The following is a 17460-nucleotide window of genomic DNA, read 5'->3' as shown; positions in this document are numbered from 1 at the left end:
TGCAGGCAAATTCAGTATGACATACAAAACTTTTATAATTGTGAAAGTAATTGCAAGTTTATACAAAAAAGCTTTAGAGCTATTCTTTTGCAAGGTATGATCATATTAGACGTCTTTTACCAAGTGTGGCTATTGTTTCGACATCACGCACTCGAGCTACTCTCTCAGGAGCAGCAATATAGTCGCGTCTTTCTTTTATCTTTACAAAAAGAGTGTATACATAAAATAACATTTTCCAGATAGTCTACTGACTTCTCTAGGAAAATTGAAAAACTGAATTAAACAGCTCAGATGTCCAGGAAACGATTAAAACTGCAAAATAAGTGCAAGGCAAAAAAATGAGATGATGGGCAAGAATCAGAGGTAATTAGCTTAAATAAGCTGTAACAAGAGCTCCCCTGAACGCGTTGCTTTCCTTGCATCATACGGTAAAACGGACAGACGGTAAAACTGTAATGCAGGGACCACTTGTACGAACAGCAGCGTAGTGAAGTCGGATCTTGGTTTAGATCAGGATCAGCAGTGTAAAATAGAGCAAAAAACCAATTGAAAGGCTTAACGGACGGCTGAAAAGGGTAAATTTAGTGCCCTTTAATGCCGTTTTAAACATGTACCTGCAGATGGCGTAGTGCGCGCTCAAAACAAGTGCAAGAGACGCAGATGTTTCCCTTACTGGGAAGGCGACAAAAAAAAGAAAAAAAAACGGAAACAGTAAGAAATAATATGAAATGGCTCTCGGATGGCTTTGTTTTTAATTGTTTTGTCCTTTTGTTTCTTTAGGGCCCAAGATTCCGTAGGTGATCTACGAGTTTATGGGTGACGAGTTACCCTGTTCGTCCTAACATAAACTAGTGAGACAATTTGAGATAGTGCAGAGTGTAATTTACGGCTCTGATACAATAGTTACACAGGTCCTCACCCCTGCTGTTCTCTCCCTTGGTAGTCAACTAGGCCTTTTCCCCTTTGCAGAATATGAGCGAACAAAAACTTGATAAGTCATAATCTTAGCAGTGTGTGTGTTTCATGTTTATGTTTTGCCCAAAAATAACTTACAATTACCGTTTGTCAAGACAGTTTTAAATTCATTGTGGTATTTTATCTTGAGTTTCGTTTATTTTGTAGCGTTACTTTTCACGCCAACGTTTGTAATTTGATACTTTTGTTTTCCTCGCCAATGTATGCAATGAGATACCTTTGTTTCCACGCAGATATAAGGAAGATGTGTATTTTTTTTAACTCACGGCTGGAGGTAAATGGAATATTAAAGCTATATTTCTGCTGGAAACTCGAAGAGGAACGATTTTGTTTTATTCAAAACGTAAATTTTCATTTCACCGATAAACAAGAACTAATCTAATTATCAAATAGTCATGTCGAATCACGGAATAGTGCGTTCTAATTCTGTTGCCAGCCGAGTTGGTGTATACAAGAAAACCACATCAAACTAATACACAATGCTATCGAGTAATACAACTAAGGAGCGTTTCAACGAGAAGTATTGAATGTAGAGATCTTTACTTGACCGAAATTATATCCCACATCGGTGAGCGAGTCGCCTCATCGACTGATAAAATTAATTGGAGGATTCAGGGTCTGAGGCAATAATAAGGGAGTTTCTTTTGTCACAAATTTACTAGTTTTACATCTAAATAACGCGGTAAAGTTTCGGCTGAATATGAACTTTGGGCTCTCTTTCATAGAAGAGGAAACAAACAAGCTGCTAAGGAGAAGCAATATGTTCCCATTCTCTATTTCAACCCTGGCAAACACACAATAGTTATAAACCAGCAGACGACATTTCTTGAATCGAGCTAGGGAAGATTCCAGAGGAAACGCAGTCACAGTAGCGTTGTTTGCACTAAAGAAGGAGAACTGACGTTACCTGAAATATAACTGCTATCCCCAGCCAAAACGAGACTGTGATATCACTCATTACAAAAAATAAAAACAAGCGTGCATCTGAACTCGAGAACGGAGTTTATCACACTAGCAATGCTAGAACGCATACGTCTTGTATGTTATGAAATGTATCTTTCACCTAATATATAGTCGACTTTGACGCTTACTAATCTGCGCATGCGTTTGAAGCAAATTGCTTTTGTTCTTGAGAGAACGGCACCACAAGGATAGCATGAGATTTGCAAAACCATATATATATATATATATATATATTTTATCCTGTGATCAAAGAAAGCAACGTAAGTATGACACGTTTTGCGTAATGCACTCGGGTACCTACCGCACCCATCCCCCCTTCCCGCAAGGCTACTTGATTAATTGAAATTAATTAATTAAACAAACATTAAAGTTTACACCTTATGGCGTTAGTGACTTAGCGAACAGCAGCCCCCTAAACCATCCCAATAGTGCACTCTGCACTAAAAAACAAAATCAAACAAAGCTTAACAAAAGTGACTGAAGTTGTGACGATAGTGAAATACATTGAACAGCATTTAATTGAATATTGCATCAGAGGGTGCTAAGTGAGGACGTGAAGTTATCAAATCCAGACACGTATAATGGAGATAATAAAAGAAACTTCTTGTCGATCTCGGTTTGCATTGTTTATTGGTGGTGTCGACAGCCAAAGGAACGGTAAAGGACGACGCTGTATAGAACCGAGTAGGCTGCCTGTGAAACAGCTGAAACGGTTTTTGAAAAAGAGAAAACTAAGGAAATGAATTCGAAATTATATATTAAAATATGTTCCCAAGTCGTCAAAAGTTTATCAAATTATCCGAGCTCCCTTTCTTCGCAAAACGGTTGTCTTTGCTAATGGCAAACGTATAACAGAAACCAATGAGTTTAGAAAGACCCCTTGAGAAATACTTGTAAAATGTTGTCATTAGGGAGTAAAGTGGTGTACAAGAGCTTAAATCACAAAATGAACAACATTGCCAGTAAGCTCCCTGGGGATATAGAAACAAATCCTGGTCCGTTTGTTGTAGATCCTTCCAAAACCATTCATGCTCCATATAGTCAAGGAAATAGTCTAGTTTTCGGTTCAAATGCGGGAAAACAATGTGTGGCAATGAGCTTGATAGCAATATTACTCGACTTCATGTATTCCATAAGATCATCCTCAGATCTTAAAGAAATAATGAATGTTGGTAATGAGTTATACACACGGCTATCACAGTCGGCAGGACAGGATTTATTAATGTTGACGGAATTACCTGAAGTATTGTGTCTAAGAGATACTATGTATAGATTAAAATACAGGGACAGCTATTTTGGAAATGTGCACAATTTTAATGACTGTACAATAGAAGCTCATTGTCTACCCTTGATTGAAGCGCTTGAATTATTGCTTAGAGAAAATTTTACATCGTTTATTGTCACAATAACGACTTGTACGGTAGCCATTCTTGTAAAAAGCAATGGCACGTTAAAAGTTTTTGACTCACATAGGCGTGATTCTGAAGGAATGTCTGATCCCTGTGGAACCTGTGTGCTAGTGGAGATAGCTTCTCTTGACAAACTAGTAGAGTATTTTCAAAACTTATACGTTGGAATTATAGATGCCGTTTATGAATTGACAGGCGTTCAGATATCAACAGATGTGACTGGAAGTGTTGATCTAACGACACCGGAAATCTCTCCACCAGTAAATATTGAGAATTTAAATGGCAATGAACTAATTATTGGCTATTGACCCGTGGCCCTTGAGAGCGAAGGGTCTAATTGTTTTAGTATCACCCAACTAGTCGGACAGAAAAGGCAATAATAAAGTTAAAAAATGCAAGTTGAAGAAATATTTACTTGGGAATAAAACGAAAGAAAGCGTCACGCTCGATTGCGCCAATTTCGCTACTCGAGGACTATCACTAATAGTCCTCTAGTAGCGTAGCCAATTAAAATGCAGGATTTGCATTAGTCCACTAGTTGGGTGATACCAATTTCAGATAGTTCACTAGAAAGTGATACGTTGTTTTGCTCGTGTAGACGGTGTTGTTTTATTTGTTTCTATGCAATTTGTTTCTCAATCTTAAATGAAATTCGTTATTGGAATGAACATACATTGGATGCCATAATTGAGAATAGTAACCAGCTACACGAAAACATGATGTTGAGAGAACATTGCAAGGTCTCTGATCTTCCAAATTCTCTTGCAAGACGTTGCTACCATCGAAGCACGTTTCAATGTAGTATACAAAGGAAGAAAAAAAGAGCAAGAATCGTTATTTGTGTTACAAGAAATGAAAAAACGGCACGCAATGCATGCAGAATCGATGACGTTTAAAAATTGTTCCTAGAAGATTGGAACATAAGCAGACAAACTGATTCTTAAATTTTGGGTTTGAAATTTTAGGGGTTTACATTTAGGGTAGTCCATTGGTGGTTCATTCAAGTAGTTCATGTACCAGGTCCATCTTGTTAGTCCATGTGCTAGGGGTCAGCGAAATGTACCAACCCAAATAAAAAGCACTCCGCTGAAAAGTTCCTCTCTCTGAAATCAACACCTTATTATCTTTTTTTTTTTTTTTTTTTTTATTAAAAATTTTTTTTTATTTACCAATGACATACGTTACTTACATTAAAGTTACTTACAGAAGAATAAAATATCTACAATTAACTTACAATCAAAAATAAATATATAATTAGCTTACGATAACAACTCTACAATGTACAATGATGAGGAACACACTTATATATTAACTAACAGTACCGAGATTATTTACTAATAGATTATTCGCATGAAATATACAAACGCGATTACATTGCTCACAAAAATTAAAACTAACATTACTACAAAGCTTGAAAATTAAGAGATACAACAGAAGGGAGAATATTTTAATTAGCTTTGTGCTTTAACAATGCAAAAAGAAGAAAGAAAAAGAGGAAAAAAAAAAAAAAACAGTTACAGTTGTCATGCTGTTCAAAAAGTTCAAATAATAATAACGCCATCTACGTGATTAACAAAACAAAATGAAATAATGCATAAATTAATTTGGGATTAGTACCCACTTTTTTTAAAAATAATCTTTCTTTTTGATCTTACTTTCCGTTTCATATTTGATGGCAATTTTAGAACGAAATCCTTGAATTGTGGGTTGAATTTGGCATCTTCTGCAGTCTCATATAAGTAGTTTACCAATGATTATAAAATAGTTCAGTAAGTTGAGTAAAGGGCATGGTTTGGATAATATTCCAAATAAAACATCTTGGAGGGAAAGATGAACCTGCTGATTTGAGATTTGGTGCCAGTAACCTTGAAACTCACTCCAGAATCGTTTAACAAAGGAGCAATGATAAAGTAGGTGGTATAAAGTTTCCGGTTCTGCCTTGCAAAATGAACATAGATCGTCTGTTTTAAAGCCTATTTTGTGTAATTTTGAATTAGTGTACAGAATAGAGTTGAGCACTTTGAATTGAAATCCTTTCACATAAGACTCAAGAACAACAGAGTGTGGCAGACTGAAGATTTGTCTCAGCTGATCGATAGAAAAGTTAAAATCGTTCTGCAGTTTGTTTATGATATTAGGCAATTGTGCTATTTTGCGAACAAGAAGTGAGTAATAGTCTTTTGATTTCTTTTTTCTGACGTCGAAGATGTTGTCGTCAATAAAGAAGGATGGAGGAGCTAAAGATGGACAGGAAATGATTTTCTTTAAAAAGGACGGTATAGAATGGCGAAGGCCAGCCCATTGCAAATAACTAATATTGGCTATCTTGTCAGACCAGTGGCTGAGTGCGTCATTTATAGTTAAATCAAAATGTAGGTCTTGGATACGAATCACTCCCGCCTCAAAATACTTTTTGTAGAAGACTGGTCTTTTTTCGATACGAATTTCCTTATTATTCCAAATAATATTTTGCCAATCTCGTTGAGAGGCAAAGGAATCACGAAACTCCGACCACCATGAGAGCATTTCACTATAGAACTGAGAGAAGATGTTGTAATCCTTTATATCATAGTTACAATTTAAAAAGAAAAACCCTCCCATGGGATCCAGCAAGTGTTTTAGATATGATTTCCATGTTCCGTTGTTGTCATCAAATATACGTTTTATCCATGCCAGCCTTAAAGACTTAATCATGCAATTTATATCAATCATTTTTAAACCACCTTCCTCGTATTTATTTATAGCCGAAACTCGAGTGACCTTATCCGTCCCATTCCATAAAAATTTGAATAACAGTTGATTCAATTCTTTCACTAATTCTTTAGGTGTAGGCAGTACCGAGCAGACATAAACAAACTTTGGAATAAGAAATGATTTGATGATTGTAACCTTGCCGTACACAGATAATCCTCTAGAGGACCAGATGTTGATAAGTTTTTTAATACTATCCAAACGTTCAATGAAATTCTTTTCTTTTAATAGTTTTGGGTCGTACGTGAAGTACACCCCTAGTGCTTTAATTGGCTCGTTAGGCCATTTAATGCCAAACGGTTGTGCTTTGTTTCCTTTTGATGAACCAATCCACATACCCTCAGTTTTTGTATTATTGATCTTGAGGCCTGAGATATTTTTAAAAAGGTCTAATACTTGAAATAGTACTTTGGCCGAGCTAGTGTTGGCGAGCATTGCTGTTGTGTCATCAGCGTATTGTAATAGTCTTGTCTCTTCCTTGCCAATAGAGATACCCTTTATAGCTGGATTTTGACGAATGGCAATTGCTAACGTTTCTACGGCTACAATGAAAAGATAAGGAGAAAGTGGATCTCCCTGTCTAACGCCTCGTTCAAGTTTAAAAGGTTTTGAAATCATGCCGTTGTAATTATGCAGCTTTGTATGTTTTTGTAGAACAGTTTTACCCAGCGGAGAAAGTCGGAACCAAAATTAAAAGCTTCAAGGCATTTAAAAAGGAAATCCCATTCAATACTATCGAATGCCTTTTGAAAATCAATGAAAATCATTAAACCAGGGGTGTTTTCTTTAACAGTCGAATCCATAATATCATAGATGGAGCGAATGGTTTCGCCGATAAAACGATCTTTAATATACCCTGTTTGATTATAATGAATAATATAAGGTAAGACATTTTTAATTCTCGAGGCTATTACCTTAGACATAATTTTCGCGTCCACGTTAACAAGAGAAATTGGGCGCCAATTTTCAATGAGAGAACGATCTTTACCTCTTTTTTCTATGAGTGTGATAAACGCTTGCTTTTGAGATTGGGACATCTCTCCTTTTTCGAAACAATCATTAACACATCTAATAAAGCAATCGCTGATTAAAGGCCAAAATTTTTTGTAGAACTCGATCGGAATTCCATCGTTCCCTGAAGTTTTGTTGTCTTGAAAAGTATCGAGAGAACGTAAACATTCCTCCGAAGAGATTTTACCTTTACATGATTTTTTTTGCTCTTCAGTTAATGTAGGAATATTTAAATCATTTAAAAAGGAATCAATTTTAAGTTCAATGTCCGGAAGAATATTATAAGTCTTGTACAAATCACAGTAGAATTGTTCTACTTCCTTTAGTATACAGAATGAATCCGTTTTGATTGCCCCGTTTATATGCAGTTTTCGTATGTGTTTCTTAACGTGATTTCTTTTTTCTAAGTTTAAGAAGTATTTTGTACTCTTCTCGCCTTGTTCGTGCCATCTGGCGCGTGCACGCACAATAATTCCTTTTGTTTTCTCTTCGTAAAATGATTCTAATTGTTTCTGAGCTGCATCTAACAGCGTTGCATTGTTGTCGCTAGGGTTGGTTTCAGCAGCTTCTTTCGCTACATTAAGTTTATTTTGGAGTTTTGTTTCTGTTTCATTTCTTTGCTTTGATCTTCTTTTGGAGTGACGGATAGCGTGGGCTCTTATGTTATATTTGATCCAATCCCACACACATCGATCATCAGAAAGTTCTTCCCGTCCTTCCGTAATCCACATTGGGATCATTTCAGTAACACTGTTGACATATTCTTCATCATCTAACAAAGAGCAATTCATCTTCCAGTAATTTGGTCCTCTACACTCGTTATATGGTTCTCCGCAAAATTCGAGATAGATCGCGTCGTGATCGGTTCTTATAGCTGGAATTATATCCGTCAGTTGTACAGAATCATTTAAGTTGTTCGAGATTAGCCAATAATCCAGGCGACAAAAAATTCCAGGAGATTTTTTACTCCATGTGAAACTTTTAACGTCTGGGTTTTTAATTCTCCAAATATCTACTAAATCAAGTTGACTTTGCAAGCAAACGATGCGAGATGTGACAGATTTTCGTTGAATAAGAGTACCACCTTTCTTGTCAATAGTAGGATTAAGTGGACAATTAAAATCGCCTCCGATTACGATGTTGTTTTCGGAATCCAGATCCTCGTTTTGCAGCGTTATAACTAATTTGTTTAAGAAAGTTACAATTTCTTTATCTTTATTTGGTGCGTATATGTTTACTAGAACATATAACTTACCATTGATTTCAGTTTTCAAAATAATGTAACGTCCCAAAGGATCTAGAATTTTTTTAATGTATGGTGCAGTCAACACCTTTCTTAATTAGAATTGCAACGCCGCGAGAATTAGAGCTGCCATGGCAAGTTATAAGCTCCGCACCCCATTCATTTCTCCACTGATTTTCCGCTTCTTTCGTGGAGTGAGTTTCTTGCAAAAATGAAATGTTTGCGCGTTTCCGGCACCAATTAAAAATAGCCCTCCTTTTTTTAAAATTGCTTATTCCCTTTACATTAAGCGATAATAGTTTTAGCACCTCGGTCATCTTTTGAGATCACAATTGTCGCTAATGTGACTGCAGAAGAAAGATTGAAACAAAGGAAAAAGTGATGATGAAGTATTTGAAATGACAACTGTAAATGCAAATCCAAAGTCGAAAATAAACAAGTATAACTTAGTTAACAAAAATAAATATGGTACAAAGCAAGTTACTTCGCGAATGCAAGGTGATCTAAAGACTAAATAGAACGGTTTCCACTGAACAGAAATGAGTACAATTAATAATACATAGTACAATACAAATAATATAAGTTGAACTACATAAAGTAAAAACACAAATACATCAATTGTCCATCCGACGTGCATTTGAGAACTACAGCTCTCCATCTGCTTGGGTATTACTGCTCATAATTACACCATAATACGGAAGATTTTCTGTTTCCTTTCCTCTGTAAACTTGACCATTTATCTTTAAAGATATTTGGCAAAGCTAATTACCTCACCGGAAATGAATTTGTTGTTTTAACCATATACTTGTCCAAGAAAAAATCATTTTCTCTTGACTTGTCATATCCCGTGTGCGACCCGCTTGTCTGGCTAAAATTGTATGTATTGAAGATATGTAATTATGAGTTTGCCCGTGAGCGCAAATTTATCCGACACTGTATAACCCAAACTCCACCCCCAAATCTTCGTTTAAAAGCTGAAATTAAAAGCACTCCGCTGATCCTACAAACAGCAAAGGAAAGCCGCGAAGTACAAGTTTCTCTCTCTGAAATCGACACCTTATTATCTTTAAAGATATTTGGCAACGCTAATTACCTCACAGAAAATTAATTAGTTGTTAACCGTAAACTTGTCATCAATGAACATTCGTATTGTCTTTACCCTGACAAAACGATGATCGATTGTTTAATCACAACCACTCTTTCGTTGACAGAAAATATAAAACAGCACATTTCCAAAACTTCAGAAAAAACTGAAAACTGCAAATGAATCGTACCCTGACTTCATTATCACTACTGTAAACTGTTTATTTTAGTGCTCATACAATGCTCATTCAATTCACTTCAAGACTGGCAAAAGTACAACGGTGCTACCAATCCGTAAATTTTATGTAAACCCTTCAGCTATCGCGTGTGCGACTTGCTTGTCTATCTAAATTTGTTTTTTTGTCTTTAAGGCGGTACGATGGACGCAGTGCAATGTCCACCGACCATAGAGGCATAGATGAAAGGACAAAACAAATACCGCCAAGGAGGGGGAGCACCCTCATACGAGGCCGGCTCGCCAACTTCGCCGGGGAGTCGAACCCCGCCCCACCATAAAGAGACAAAAGACAATAAATAAGGTTTTAAAACAGCAACCCATGCAATAAAAACGAATAAACGAAAGACTAGTTAAAAATATACTAGCTCAGTACGTCCTAGGGAAAGAGACCAAAGACTTCAATACATGTGATAAAAACGAAGAAACCCGAAGAAGTAGTTAAAAACGCTAGCCCAGTGCAACCAATAAAGGCGACCAGGACTAAGGAAGACGGACAAAAAATTCTAGATAAAACCAGGCACTCAAAAAGTTAGTTTAAAGGAACCGCCGGAGACACGGCCAACGACGCCATTAGCATCCCATTGACGTTTGAAAAGGCGACGACGACGCTGGGAGAGGACACGCTTGAAATACAGAGGTAAATTGAAATTTGCCCTGGACTTGAGACAAGCCAGGAGCCTGAGAGCACTGGGTGGTACCGAGCGGAAGCGATAGTCGTTCCGCTGGCACCAAACCAAAAACTTACAGAGAGTCAGTAGGTAGGGGAAGACACGAGGAACACAAAGAAGCTCGTCGCTGCTAAAGCCAAAGAGCATGTGCCGCACAGTTATGGAGGGAGCCAAGGGGGAAGCCCGAAAGAGCAGAGATTGAACAAAGCCAATGCCACTCTGGATGAGAAGACACGAAAAGAAGAGATGTTCAGAGGACTCCATGTGATAACCACAAAAACAATTGGTGGGCAGATTGTAACCAAAGGAGGATAGCCGTTCAGCGGTGTACAAGACCCCATGAGCTATTTTCCAATTCAGATCAATAACTTGCCTGTCCAAGGGCAAGAAAAACAGAGACTTCCAGGTTGAAGGCCAGTCGAGGTCACCAAAGGATGGTCTGAATTTGGCAACGCAATGAGGCCGACAAGGATGATTGAGGAGACTCAACTGGTAGCACAATTTGCAAGAAAAGGAAGATGCCGGGAGGTCTACATTTTCGACCAAAGAGCGTACAACTAAGCCATTTGGAGAGGCTGGGCCATTCAGGGCTTTCCACGCATTCAGCACGGCAGCATAAAAGGGAGGAACCTGGCGGGAGAGAAAGCCGAAGGCGCCGAAAAGACACTCATGGGGTCAATACCAAAACGGTCAAAAAACCAGAAGGTCATTAGAGAGACCCAGTTGTTCGGGGAACACAGATAACGGCGGATCCACTGCACCAAAAGAGCATTAACTTTAAAAGCAATAGAGACCATATTGAAGCCACCCTTGGAGGGGTCATGGATCACTACATTGCGAGCCACAAGGTCACGCTTCCCACTCCAAAAGAATTTGAAGATGATCGAGTTGAGCTCAGAAAGGACCCAGGGCGGCATATGCTCCAATGAGGCTACATACCAGGTCCCTGACAGAGCGAGGGCATTAATAGCAAGAGCCTTGCCGCTATACGACAGAGACCGTGAACGCCACGAGGAGAGGCAGTTCTCAACAGCCTGAATTCGAGGGCGCCAGTTAGCAGTGTCTACATTACCATTCCCAATGAAAACACCCAGGACCTTTAACTTGGAGGAAGACCATTCGATTGGCACCGGTGCATCCACACGATTACGCCAAGCACCAAGCCAGAGGCCCTTGCACTTCTCCATATTTAATTTTGCTCCGGTGCGGCCTCAAAGAGGGCATACGTGTCAAATACAGCCACCGAAGCAGCATCCGATGATGAAATGACAGATGTATCATCAGCATATAAAGATAAAACCGGCAAAGGCACGGAAACACGAGGCAACACAAGACCCTTGATGGCCGGGTGGGCCCGGATATTAACTGCAAGGACTTCCATTGTCAGAACATAGGGAAGAGGGGACAGGGGGCAACCCTGTCTCACACCCCGAGAAGGTTTAAAGTAACGAGAAGTGTAACCATTGATGAGGATGGAACTCCGAATGTCAGAGTAAAGCAAAACCACCCACTTGATGAAAGATGGGCCAAAACCCATCCGAGAGAGGGTAGACTGGTGGAAGGGCCAATCGACGCGGTCGAAAGCCTTCTCTTGGTCCAAAGACAAAATGGCAAGCGGGAGATCCGCATCGTTGGCATAGTGAGCCACATCCCGGAGGAGGGCCACATTCTCATCAATGAAGCGATGGGGGACTCCGCAGGTTTGATCACGGGCCACGACATGATGAATAACTCTTAGAAGTCTTTCAGCGAGAGCTCTGGCACAGATTTTATAGTCCACATTTAAAAGACTAATGGGGCGCCAATTCTTATGCAATAATCGATCACCCTTCTTGAAAATGAGGGAGATAAGTGCACCTCGTTGAGAAAAGGGAAGAAGACCAGAGTCAAAGGAAGCATTTGGAACCTCGACGAGGTCAGAACCCAAGATATCCCAGAAAGCCAGGTAAAATTCAGCCGGGAGGTCATCCGAGCCTGGAGATTTTCATTTGGCCATACCTAAGAGAGCCTTATGCACCTTCTCCACAGTAAGATGGCCCTCACAAAGGGGGACTTGCGAAGGAGGGACAAAAGAAGACAGATTATCTAGGAGCTGATTCTGGACGTCGATGTTGGTGGGGCAGGCACAGAATAAATCAGAATAAAAGGAGACCCATGAATCGCAGATCCCAGGGACATCAGCCACAATAGAACCGTGAGGATTCTGCATGGCGGAAAACCATTCCTCTGCGCCATTTCTCTTTTCCAACCGAAAAAAGTAGCTGGTGGAGGCTTCGCCTTCCTCAGCCCAACGGGTGCGAGATCTAATGCGGGCACCTTCAGCCGCTGCACGGTCAAGAGACGCTATTGATGACAGTGTGGACTCGTAAACATTAAGAAGGGACACGCGCCCATTGTCAATTTGAGCTTTTAAATGTTGGGCCAGAGATTGCAGTAAAGTACGAGACGAGTTCCGTTCTTTCGATTTTGAGGCACCAGATTTGATAGCCAGGCTCTTAAGATGATTCTTACCCGTATCCCACCAAGATTGTAAAGAATCAAAGGAGTGTTTCATATTTTTCCACCCAGCACAGAAATCCGAGACTGATGATCTCAAACCAACATCCTTAAGGATCGAGATGTTGAGCTTCCAGCGGCCAGGGCCGCGAGGAGTCGGTTCCGGAGTGGGAACAGTGAGAAGAACAGCACCATGGTCGAATAAGGGCAAGCCAGCATGTCACAAGATCGCACGAGGTGTATCCAAGAGTAGGGACACCCGACAAGGTCAATCCTGGATGACAGTGTGCCATCTGGCCTAAGCCAAGAGAAGGCAAAGGTAGCAGGATGAAGAGATCTCCAAATGTCTACCACACCACAATCACGAAAGAGGGAAAGAAGGGAAACACTGCTTTCCCTAGAGTAATCCAAAACATTGGAACCCCTCCTATCCATGGACCGGTCAAAAACGGCATTGAAATCCCCGCAAACAAGGGTGGCAACCGACGGATCAACTTTGGAGGAGATAAAACTGAAAAAGGTGTCCCTATCCGGATTCCGGTTAGGGGCATAAACACAAACAACACGAAAAATCACATCACGGGTCTTGAAATTCAGCCAAAACAAAACGACCATCCGAGTCAGTACAAAAATTAAGCAGCGAATATCTTGGCCGGAAGAAAATAACAGAACCACAGGAGTGCGAGGAGCCGGGGGAAACAACGGACAGGAAGCCGTAAGAAGAAAACCAGGAATTGCTCTCGGCATTTGAAGTAACGTGGGTTTCCTACAGGCAAGCGAAGTCTAAAGACAAATGGCTGAGCCAATGAAGCAGAGCCATCCTCTTATTCGCATCCCGCAGCCCATTAGTATTAAGAGTTAAGAAAGACGCCATGACAAGTCGGTAATGAAGAAAAATATCAACTACGAAGAATAAACAAAGTGTCAAGAAGGGAGATCCGCCCTAAGTGGGACGATCTCTCAACACCATCGGTAAACCACGGTGCCGCCCACCACCATGGGAGGAAGCAGAAACAGTCCTGTGCTTTTTTTTTGGGCGAGGGGTCCCTGGACCTACTGCCTTTACGCGATGCCAAAGATGGATCCATTGAGTCGACATCAGCCTTAGAACGCAAATCCAAAGATTCTAGGACTTCAACGACGTCGGAGATTACGGCGCCGCCAACAACACTACCACTTTGAACATTTAGTTCAACTTTTTGAGCTCCACCAAGAATACTTTGGCTCTGAGAGAACTCAGAGATAGCTTGAGAGGAAGAGAGGGAGGGCTCATCCTCAGTAAATTCTTCAATGTCAGAGCCGTCCGACGCATCCACAAAAACTTCCTCCGGATCAGTTTGTTGAGAGGAAGGAGCAGCCTCTTCCTGAGGAGCCAACGAATGGCTAGAGCAAGGCTGAGTAACAGGGGCCGGCTGATGGGAGCCAGCTAAAGGGTCGATAGACCCCTCGGAAGGGCGACCCGAGGAGAAGCTAAATGACTGGAAGAGCCAGCAACCTCATGAGAACCCGATTGGGCCCCACCGTTGGCAGGAGCACCAGAAGAAATTTGGGCACCTGAAGAGCCCTCACCATTAGCAGGAGCACTAGGAGAATTTTGATCACCCGAGGGACCCCCGCCATTAGCGGAAACACCAGAAGAATTTAGGCCACAAACAGGGGGGACCACCTGAGCTCCACCATTAGCAGTGGCACCAGAGGAATTTAGACCATCCACGGGGGGGGGGGGGGGCACCTGAGCTCCACCATTAGCGGGAGCGCCAGATGAATCACCCCCAGAAACGTCATAAGCAACGTTGAGGCCCCAAGGATTAGGGCAATTTCTAGCAAAATGCCCCTCTTGTTCACAAAGGCGGCATTTATGCTGATAGGGGCAGTTTAACGAGTTATGCCCAATCGTTGCAGAGATGTTACACATAATGGGTTGGCCACGGTACCAAACCCGACAAGTAGAGCCATTAATAACAGCCACTCTAGGAGGAGTTTGAGACAAAACAATGTCAATCAGCCTCGTGCCAGTGGCGATGTCACCATTTCGTAAATACTTTTGATGACGAACACCCTTAAAAACACCATAGTCTGCAAAGAAAGCGGAGATGTCCTCAGCAGGATCCTCATAAGGGTAATCAAAAAGATGGACAATAGTGGTGGGAGGACCCCGTCCATCCTACACCACAAGCCGAAAAGCCTCACACCCTTTTCATGCAGAGCAGCGAGGGCCTGCTCCTCCTCTTTGAAAGTGACACGGATGACGTCAAAGTTCTGTTGGACTGCTACAACATTTTGATATTTTTGAAGGATAGCAGTCAGAATTTCATCCCGGGACTTGCCCGAGAACTTTTTGCCGCAACGAATGTTGACGGTTTTGCGGTGTTCACGCATGATGAACCAACAACAACAAATTTTAACGAAAAGAAACGAATTTAGACAACAGGACTATTGCCTGGCTACAATAAAATTAAGTGCACACGGGAAAGAGGATGGATTTGAAAGAACTACGGGAATTTACCCGGCTACAAAAATATTACTAGGTAATAAAACTACAAAAAGTTAAGATACAAATTTGGACAACAGGACTTTAGCCTGGCTACAATAGAATTAAGCGCAGCGAATAGCAATAAATAAGGGAGAATTAATTAATATTTCAATACGTTAGCGGGATTTTACCCGACTACAAAAATATTACTAGATAATAAAACTACAAAAAGTTAAGATACAAATTTGGACAACAGAACTTTAGCCTGGCTACAATAGAATTAAGCGCAGCGGATGGCAATAAATAAGGGAGAATTAATTATTATTTCAATACGTTAGCGGGATTTTACCCGGCTACAATAAATACTATTAAGAAGAAAAAGAATTTGGACAACAGGACTATTGTCTGGCTACAATAAAATTACGTGCACACAGCAAAGGAGATGAGAATGAATGAACCGCGGGAATTTACCCGGCTACAAAAATATTACTAGGAAATAAGGCTACAAGGATGAAGATACAAATTTGGACGACAGGACTTTAGCCTGGCTACAAAAGAATAAAGCGCTGCAAACAGCAACGAATAAAGGAGAATTTGGAAGAGCGAAGGCTTAAAAACAAGCAACGCTCAAGCAAAATTAAAGCACACTATCAAAAAATGCTAAAGAGGATGAAACAATTGCCCAGCCACAATAAATATCAATTAAGTTATAAGATGAATTTGGACAACAGGACAAGCCTGGCTACAGTAAAATTAAAGCAAGAGACACAAGGCACAGAAAAGTGCAAAGTGCACAAAAGTAAATTCAAAAGGATCCACTCAAAAAAGAGCCACACACAATATTAGAAAAATGAGAAGTTAAGCTGGATGGGTGACCAAGCTTAACAAAAAAGGCCCGCCCAGCCGGATGGGTGACCGAGCTTAACTAAAGGCAAAAACACGCAACGGCCAGAAAACTGGCACGATTGAGTGCAGAAGAAAAGCTCTCGGCCGAAAACGGAGTCGAGCAAAGAAGAAAAGAACGGAGGAAAGAAGCAAAGATGCCGCTTACCCTAGGTTAGGTCAGAAGACCAGCATGAAGTCCCTATTAGGGTCACGGCAAAGATGCTAGAGTTAAAACTTACCAATCCTCCTGTCTTGAAGGTCAATCAGTACTTGATTCTGCTTGTGATGACAGCGGATCAAACAGCGAATCCAACTACACTTGCCTTGCTAAGCTCAAAAGCCCGCGTCAGGTAAGTATCAAGAGAAATGAATGGTAAGGGAGTTTTAAAAAAATAATTTTACGCCAGGACCGAGGGTCGAACTGACGACTCTCGATGTTCGGAGTGAGAGGCGGGCACCAAACCATTGCGCCAACTTGATTTGCCAGTGAGCGCAAATTTATCCGACACTGTATAAACCAAAATCAACCCCCAAATCTTCGTTTAAAAGCTGAAATTAAAAGCACTCCGCTGATCCCATCAACAGCAAAGGAAAGCCGCAAAGGAAAGCCGCAAAGGAATTTTACTCTCTCTGAAATCGACACCATATTATCTTTAAAAATATTTGGCAACACCAATTACCTCAGCGGAAATTAATTTGTTGTTTTAACTGTATATTTGTCATATCGATTAAAAGCAGTCTGCTGATCCTACAAACAGCAAAGGAAAGCCGCAAAACCTTCACCTATCGCCTGTGCGACTTACTTGTCTATCTAAACTTGTATGTACGGAGGATATGTTCTTATTATGAGTTTGCCCGTGAACGCAAGTTTATCCGATACTGTGTAAACCAAAATCCACCCCTAAATCTTCTTTTAAAGCTCCAATTAAAAGCACTCCGCTGAACCTACAAACTGCAAAGGAAAGCAGCAAAGGAACTCCCAAGGTGCATTTCGCTTCCACAGGAGGATAAAAAGTGCGCGACATAAGCGCGACAAACTATGCGAAATCATTATCCAAAGGAATGCATTCATGCCAGCATAAAGCGATGACGTCACACAATACGTCATCGCTTAAAAAGTTACAACAGAAAATGAAGAACACAATACCGGTTTTTTTTGTTTCAGTCAAAGTGCTATGTTTGCTGCATTGTTAAAAGAGGAAATATGGGGAGAAAAAGTTACACTGTATTTGGACTTGACAATAAAGAGTCGAAAGGGTATTGTC

The 17460-nt window shown here is 40.6% G+C and overlaps 1 long non-coding RNA gene and 2 pseudogenes across 1 annotated transcript; 1 reads left to right on the top strand and 2 right to left on the bottom strand.

Moving 5' to 3' along the window:
* The first annotated feature begins 2519 nt into the window (after positions 1-2519).
* LOC149109330 (uncharacterized) overlaps positions 2520-17460 on the top strand; it is a 15238-nt pseudogene continuing 297 nt past the window's right edge.
* Positions 4307-9461, bottom strand: LOC149109332 (uncharacterized). Its single transcript, XR_016208683.1, has 2 exons — positions 9409-9461; positions 4307-4463 (listed from the first exon to the last, which is right to left on the bottom strand). It is a non-coding gene; the product is annotated as an uncharacterized LOC149109332 (long non-coding RNA).
* Positions 10195-11258, bottom strand: LOC149109331 (uncharacterized; annotated as a pseudogene).

The sequence above is a fragment of the Orbicella faveolata genome, unplaced genomic scaffold (assembly GCF_042242905.1).
Source record: "Orbicella faveolata isolate gen_17 unplaced genomic scaffold, um_ofav_v1 contig_25, whole genome shotgun sequence".
NCBI classification, from domain to species: domain Eukaryota; kingdom Metazoa; phylum Cnidaria; class Anthozoa; order Scleractinia; family Merulinidae; genus Orbicella; species Orbicella faveolata.
The sequence above is the reverse complement of the archived record's forward strand: the minus strand, read 5'-3'. Positions and strand labels throughout refer to the sequence as shown.